The following is a 9,012-nucleotide window of genomic DNA, read 5'->3' on the forward strand; positions in this document are numbered from 1 at the left end:
AAAAATCTCTATCCCATCCACACACTACTCCTTTCCCCTGCCGAGTGAGTCACGCCTACCCCGAAAGGGAAATGGCTTAATGGTGTAATAATAATAATAACAGTAATTTAATATGATATTTTGAAGGATTTGAAATATTTCAGGGAATTTTCAAATTTTCAAGGAATTTTCATGAGCTTTAAAAAATTTCAAAAGGTTTTTAAATAGTTGTGAATGTTCTAAAAAATGTCAAGTAATTTTCAATTTATTTTTATAATTTCAAAGAATTTTAGCAGAGTTATTTTAAAAAATTCTAAAGTACTTCAGAAATCTTTAAAAGGTGTTTAGGTGTTTGAAAAGATTTTGAAGATTTCGAAATACTTGAGAGTATTTAAAAAGGTTCCAAAGAATTTTTAATTGATTACAGTAATTTAATATGAGATTTTAAAGGATTCGAAATATTTCAGGGTATTTTTAAAATTTCAAGGAATTTTCAAGAGCTTTAACCAATTTTAAGGGATTTCTACAGATTTTTAAGCATTTTAAATATTTCAGGATGTTTTAAAAGATGTCAAGGAATTTTCATCCTATTTTTCTAATTTTAAGGAATTTCAAATAATTTTAAAGTAGTTTAAAAATCTTTTAAAAAAAAGGTCAAGGTATCTCAAAATATTCGGAAGGTATTGCAATATTTGAGAGTGTTTAAAAATGTTCCAAGGAATTTTCAATTGATTACGGTGATTTAATATTAGATTTTGAAAGATTTAATATATTTTATGATATTTTAATAGATTGCAAGGAATTTTTAATTGATTTCAATAATGCAGTATGATATTATAAAAGAATTGAAATATTTTAGGATATTTTTAAATTTTCAAGGAATTTTCAAGAGATTTCAAAATATTTTAAAGAATTTTAAATATTTGTGGATGTTTAAAAATATTTCACTGAATTTTTAATTCATTTTTATAAATTAAAGAAATTTCAAAGAATTTTAATAATAATAGCAAGGTTTTTTAAAAAATTCCAAAGTACGAGGTATCTTCAAAAAATAAGGTGACTTTATGGTTTTCTCAAAAAATATTCATTTATTCCTCAATATTTATGTTGTCCCCTTCAAAGTAATCCCCCTCAGATATAAGACACTTGTGCCAACGCTTTTTCTAATCATCGAAGCACTTCTGATAATCATTTTGTGGTATAGCCTTGAGTTCTTTCAGCGGTGCAGTTTTTATCTCCTCAATCGTTGAAAATCGATGTCCTTTCATGGGTCTCTTTAGTTTTGGGAAAAGAAAAAAGTCACTGGGGGCCAAATCCGGTAAATATCATTATTGACTCCATTCAACATCTCCTGAGCGATGGCCATGCGTTGGATCTTTTGATCAAAATTAAGCAGTTTTGGAACAAATTTGGCTGACACACGTCTCATGCTCAAAACGTCCGAAAAGATAGCATGACATGAGCCAACCGATATGCCAACATCTTCAGCAACTTCTCTGATGGAAATTCGGCGATTTTTCAACACCATTTCTTCCACTGCTTGAACGTTTTCATCTGTTGTTGACGTGCTGGGATGTCCAGGGCGAGGTTCGCCTTCGACATCCTCTCGGCCTTCTTGGAACAGCTTGTACCACTTATAGACATTTTTCTTACTCAGAGTAGACTCACCGTATGCAAACATGTATGTCAACACCGTATGTCAACATTTCAAGAGTTTTAGAGTACTGGATTTCATTTTTTCACGCAAAATTTAATGCAAACTCTTTGCTCCATTTTTTTCGAAAGAAGAAAATCGCCAAGCACACCAAACCCTTCTAATCTTTTACGCCTCTGCCAGAAAAACAACACGAGCTATATAGTCAAAATTGTGAACATATGATCGTGACGAGTGTACCAACACAACAAAACAAAAAATTTAAAACTTGAATGTACGTAGCCCGCGAGAATTGAGAAGTCACCTTACTTTTTGAACACGCCTCGTATAATAAAAAACTTTAAAAGATGTCAAGGTTTTTCAAAAGATTTTCAAGGTTTCGAAATATTTGAGAGTATTTTAAAAGGTTCCAAGGAATTTTCAATTGATTACAGTAGTTTAATATGAGATTTTAAAGGATTTGATCAATCTTAGGATATTTTACTAGATTCCAAGGTGTTTTCAATTGATTTCGAAAATTTAGTATGAGATTTTAAAGGATTTAAAATCTTTTATGGTATTTTTAAAACTTCAAGGAATTTTCAAGAGCTTTGCAAAATTTCAAGAGATTTTAAAGGATTTTAAATATTTTAGGCTCTTTTAAAACATTTCAATTATTTTCAATAATTTAAAGCAATTTCAAAGAATTTTAACTATTTTTTTCAATTTTTCTGGTTGAAACTGGTACTGCTTTGTTAAAAATTTAGTTTTCTTTTGGTTGATGATTTATCAATTTAGTTGAAAAAATTTGTTTTCTGAAAATTTAACTATTTTGTAGAATTTCTTGTTTGGTTTTGTTTAAAAATAAATTTCTTCAAACTACAAGAAAATTTTACTTCACGGAAAATAAATTTCTTGTGTGCAAAGTTTATGTATTTGATTAAAAATGCCTTTTTTTCTTATACAATTCAGCCTTTTGGATAAAAATTTAACTTTTTGTTTAAAAATTTAAATATTTTGTTTTAAAAAAATTTAGCTAATTAAAAATTTTTTTTTATAATTATAATATTAACATTAATAATATGTATAATAGTAATAATAGCCATACTATATAGACTTGAAAAACATAACCTCAAAATTGACTCATGCATGAAATGAAGAATCACGCGAAACATTAGATTCGCCAATTTCTTCCATTTCTTTCAAATGGGGATCGAGATATAAATAGAAGACCACCGATGTCTTCGGAAGCTTTCAGATCGGCAATCATCGTACAGCAGAAAACCGAAGTCGAATCGTGCGTTTTCGGCTTACACACGAACTCACAGTGGTAATCATGCACCTTCTGTTTTGCGGCTCCCAAACGGTAGGTATGGTGGGGGTAACTTTCATCTACGATCTGGCAGCTCTGGTTTCCATATTCCTGATATTCCCCTTCTACCACACAAGCATCAACACAGACGTCACCTAGGGGAGATAGAAATCACTAAAACTCGTTCACATTTTAGCTGTAAGACTGTACCTAGTGTTGGCTAGACCCCCAGCATCGAAGCACAGCTTTTCCGCAGCGTTGGTAACGTATAATACTCCACGTATTATACGTGGTTTTCTACGCGTATATTACATCTCTAATTTTCTACATAATTTGACGTATATTACGTCCGAATGGAAAATTTCAGTGCGCATGCGTCAATTTCGAAAAATAGATTATATTATAATCCATTTTTCTTGATGTAGTTCGTGGTTGCAGTGATCGTTTTTTTATATTTCATTGCAGTAAATTGTAAAAGAAATTTTTCGATGGAGTAGGCCTAAACGAAAACTGTTGAACCATTTTTCCTACAAATTCATATAAGTCGAGAAGGAATAAATGCTGCTTTGTGCATGATTTAGGATAAAGTAATTTACAATACTACAGAATCTAGAATTCTAGACAAATTTGCCGTGTTTTCTGTTTATCGATTCGTGTTATATTATATTATTCGCCTCGTAAATATCTCGCAAAATACCAATTTTTAAAAATTCTTTAAATTTAAATAAATGTTAAAGCAGTTTGAGGTTGTGATTAGAAAAACAATATTATGCATAATAATTATTATCAAAGGAATCAAACGACTCTGCGACAGGTTGATGTCCTTTCTTCCGCTCGAAAAAAAGGTTTCAATGGGATTACATTATGATGTTGTATTCAACAACAACTCACAGGTATTATACTTTCAAACATTTGAAAGCTTATAAAATCTTAGAGGCTTTGAAGTTTTACGAAGCCGGTTTTGAAAAAGTGGAGTACAAGAAGATTGATGACAATTTTTTAGTTTGTGGAGAGTACAGTAATGGCACGTTCATTTTTCATTGCCTGCATAGATTTATTTATATCAAAGTATATTTGAACTCTACAGAGGCAGAGTTGAATTCGTAGAATTAAAATTTCAAAATTTACATTCCGCATGAAGGAGTTAAAACAACTTATTACACATATTTTGTAAACTTATTAGAAGGAATTAAATAAAATAAAAATATGACCACTTCTGTGGAATAAAAAATATCTCTGTAAGGTGCGTTACCGGTACAATTAGAAGGAATGAAATATATTGAAAACACGTTCTCTTTGGGAGAATAGATAACCGTGTGGCGGTCGCTATGGAAATAGAAGTGAATTAGTTTAGGAGGTATCTTATTTTAATTGTGGCATTTTAGACAGATGGAAAAATCGCGCATTCAAAATAATAGAGTAATCTTCACTTTTGCGCTGACATCTGAAAATATTAATTTTTCTCTATTCTACGATTATTACCGGCTTGACTTATATGTATTTTGTCATGCTAAGTAGTTACAAACTCTTAAAAATTTATCAAGAAAATGGTTTATTTATATAATTATTGTGAAAAAGACAGTGGATTATTCTAATAGTGCTTTTCTTTTTTTATCGAATCATTTCCATTAATTATGTCGATGTTTATCGCTCCGGTGTGAAAATCAGGTTATCAAAGTGGACTCAGAGAACACCTGAATATCTCGTATAAAAAAGTTAGAAGCTTATTAATAATTATGAAAGATCTGAGGAGAAATGGTTTGGGGTTTAATTTAAAAGAATAATTGTAAGTTTTTAAGATTTTAAAATGTGGTTTAAAAAGATATGAAAGATTTGAGACCATTTTAAAAATTTTTTTAATATTTACAAAGTGGTTAGGTAAACTGACTTTTGTCAGGGTGTAAAAATACTTCCTAACATTCATGGAAATTTTTTAAATGATTGTTTTGTAAGGAATTTCCAGAGAAAATAAAAAAAGATCACAAATTGTTTTGAATTATTTCCTAAGAAATTGTTAAAATTGCGAAAGATTTTAAAGCATAATTTAAGAAAAAATTTGAGTAAGGTTAAGATATATTCACAAGTTTTAAAACGATTAAAAAATAATTAAAACTTGTAAAAATTTTTAAAGAATTTTGTAAAGTTTCACGAAAATGAAAGACATTTTTTCAGGTCCCTAAGAAAAATTAAAATCAATTTTATTTCGAAAAATCAATTTGAAGAGATTGTTTAAAAATATTTTAGAAGGCTTCAAAAATAGTCAAAGAAGATTCGGTAAGATTTTAAGGAAATTTTTTAAATTTTGCAGAATAAATACAAAAACATGCGAGAAAAATTTGAATAATTTTTAGATATTAGAAGATTTAGAAGGTCTGGCAAGATTGAAATTTTTTTTTTATATGCGTGTGAAAATTTTAAATTATTTATTTTGAAAAATGAGCTTTAAGAGAAAATTTAAGAAGATTTGTAAACATTACAAACGATTTCCTATAATTTTTAAAAATAGTTTAGAAGATTTTAAAGCAAAATTTCTCAATTGAGTAAGATTGCAAAGCCCTCATAGCAATAGGATATACCGGGATATCCCATTTGATTCCATTTTTCCCAGGTTGACCCACGGATATCCCAGGGATAACACGTCGGACATTTGAATATCCCGTAAACGTCTCAGGATTACCCTGGATATCCAATTTTCCGCCTTGCGGGATATCCGGCGGGTTATCCCTGGGATATCCTTGTGGCAACCTAGCAGATAAATGGGATCAAATGGGGTATCCCGGTATATCCTATTGTAAACGTCCAGGGACGTCAACCGCGAGTACGTTCAGTACTAGTTTGAGCAAATACAGTTAATTGTACTTCCCCTAGGGATAGAAATCTCTGAGTATATTTTAAAGATTCTCTAGGGTCAGAGAAGCTCAGATAAATTCTCCGCAGGCACTCAGGTAGATATATTTTAAGGTCCAGGTAGTTCTTTTAAATGTTTTAAAGGCTTTAAAATGTCCTTTCCGGAAATGAAATAGCAATAGGATCATAAATAACAAGCAGAGAGTCTGAAATTGAAATAAGAATTCGATCATAAATAACAAGCAGAGAGGATATATCAATAGAGTAGCTGACACTCAAGGGTCCTTTGTTAAGCTTTCGGATTAAAATTTTGAAGTAAATTTTTTTAAATTTCATAGTTAACAGCCTAAAACATAATAATTCGGAATCTACGGGTTTCGATGATTTCAGATATCTAACTTTTTTTTTTAAATGCTTGAAATTGGAATTAATAAAACGTTTCTCGTAAATGGAAGGAGATACGCCAAAAAAGACAACATTTTTTTATTTAATTTGAAAATCATATATTAGTATATAATTTATAAATATAAATAAATATATTTATATAATTTCATAATTAAGTAGTAAGTGACGAATAAAAAAGGAACATTATATTACCGTCGCACCACTGTGAAAAGGACCACTAATAGAACCTTGAAAAGTACCCAAACCTCTCAGACTATCTCATAGACTTAATCATTCAAATCGACTCTTCTTATAGGTTCAAATGGGCCAGACTATTTCGCTTATGAATACTCAGAGATTTCTATCGGTAGGGTTCTAATTATCACGATTTAATTACTATTAATTAAGGAATTTTTAGAAGAGGAAATATTCTTGATTGTATGGGAACGACTTAAAATATATAGCATTGATTTTTGAAACATTCTTAATGGTTTTTTGGCCCTTTTAAATTGCCATGAATCTATTTTGAACGATCTAAGTATCTTGGAATTGGAGCGATTGGAATGAAACACTAAAGAGCTGTGCGTCGATGATGAGGGAAGTCAATGTTCGGGAGCCCAGTGCTCTTGCAACTACTCGTGTATTTTTGGGTTTTGTAAACCCACGTGTCCAAATAAAAATACACAGGACTCTCTAAGCGGGGCCAAACTTTTTTTAGTGAAATAATTTTGTGGTAATTTGTTGGTTCTTATGTGGTGATTTTTAATATTTGGTGGTCAAAATTGAAAAAGCTTTAGTACTTTCCAGGTTGGCGCGCTAACTTCACGCTCACACGCCACACGTTTATATTTAATAACAATTCCTTATGAAATATTTTGGTGGTCACTTGTTTGTCATTAGGTGGTTAATTTTAATGAGCCCCCTGCCTCGACTGTGTATGTGTATGTAGTAGTAGTTTTCTTACGATCCGGAGGGGAAATGTCGTTCAAACTGAGCCAACAGATGGTACCACAAAAGGTAGGTCTCTCTTTTTCATTGATGTGCATTAAGAAAAAGCAAAAATAATTTAAAACTTGATGCTGTTTGCAAATAAACAAAAAGAATATATGAAAAAATAAGAGTAACCATTACTAATTATTTCAAAAAAGAAAAAGTCATGAAAATATGTAGTTTAATCTGAATAAAATTTTATTTTGAGATACATTTTGAAAACAGTGCGACCTTTATGTTTTTGTGATTTATTTTGCTCATATTATTGATTTTATTATTTGTTAAAGTAAAACAAAATTATTTATTGTTGTAATTATTAATGCAGGTAATTAAAAAATTAACAATATTTAAGACCTCAATGATAAAAATATTTAAAACATATGCATGCTCAGAAGAATTAATGAAAAATATATTACTTATATCCAATATAAATATAATAATAATTAAAATATGTGAAAAAAAGTCAATGACACGAATGATAAATGAGAAAATAGATTTAATATAATGTATATATATATATATATTTTTTTTTTAAATTGAGCCCAACATCATATATACATTTATACAGTTTAATAATTTACTTGTTTCTTAATTTCAAAAGCTTTTTTGTCGCTGCATTCAGCCCCTAATAATTTTATTTAAAAATTTAAATTTAAAGGAGATTTTTAATTAAATAGTTAATTATATTATTGCAAACCTTATTTCTAAAATAAACAGACTATAAGCTATTAAAATCTATAAACAAACGTACTGTACTCATGACGCACAGTTGGAAGAAATGCAATTTTTCATTCCAAAATGTCCAGAGCCTTCAATTTTCTTGCGATTTTGAATTTTTCTGTTTTAAATTAAAGATCATTATATTCTACAGATCTTGATTCTCCGAAATTTTGTCTCCCATTAATGTAGGAATGACATTTAATAAAAAAATAATTTAAAAGTTTATAATAACCACTGTGATAAACAATTTTTGTGTCAAAATATTAGAATTTTAGATTTGTCAAATTATAATTTCCTTCAATGTCCAGAACGACTTCAGGTATTCCTTAAAATAATAAATATTTAATAATATTTGATAAAATATAACAATTTAAATTTTCGTAAACAAATTATATAAACAAATTTAAAATGTTTACCCTTTCGCAAAGAAATGTTTGATGCACTGGAAATGTTTTAAGCTATTGGGCGAATGACTGCTAGTCACAAAAATATTAGAAGAGTTAACAATAACCTCTGTTGTTAACAATTCTTGTGACAAAATATTTAAACTTAAGGTTTTATCAAATTTAAATTTTCTTTGAATTCCAAGTCGGTGGGTTATTGTCAAAATATTTTGTATTGAGTGAATCTTAGCATGCAGTGTTATGATTCATTTCCAATCTATTACGACTGAAAACCCAACTTTTTCTAAGTGAAAATGCCAACATTGGGAAAATTTTATTAAATTGTTTATAAACACGTATTTTGTCACAAGAATTATTTGTGGCAATGGTTATTGTTTACTTCCCAAATATTTTTGTGACTAGCAGTTATTCGCTTAACAGCTTAAAATATTTCCAGTGATAAAAAAATTCTATGCGAAAGGAACAAAATTTTGAATTTCTTTATCTAATGTATTTACAAAAATTTACATTATTATATTTTATCAAATATTATTAAATATTTATTGTTTTAGGGAATACCTGAATTCTTCCTGGCGCTTGAAGGAAATAATAATTTGAAAAATCTCCATTTATAATATGCTGCCACAAGAATTGTTTATAACAATAGTTATTATAAACTTTTAAATTATTTTTGTTATTAAATGTCATTCCTACATTAATGCATGCAGTGTTACGATTCATTTCCAATCTATTACGTACTCATG

The sequence above is a fragment of the Belonocnema kinseyi genome, chromosome 5, assembly GCF_010883055.1.
Source record: "Belonocnema kinseyi isolate 2016_QV_RU_SX_M_011 chromosome 5, B_treatae_v1, whole genome shotgun sequence".
Classification (NCBI taxonomy): domain Eukaryota; kingdom Metazoa; phylum Arthropoda; class Insecta; order Hymenoptera; family Cynipidae; genus Belonocnema; species Belonocnema kinseyi.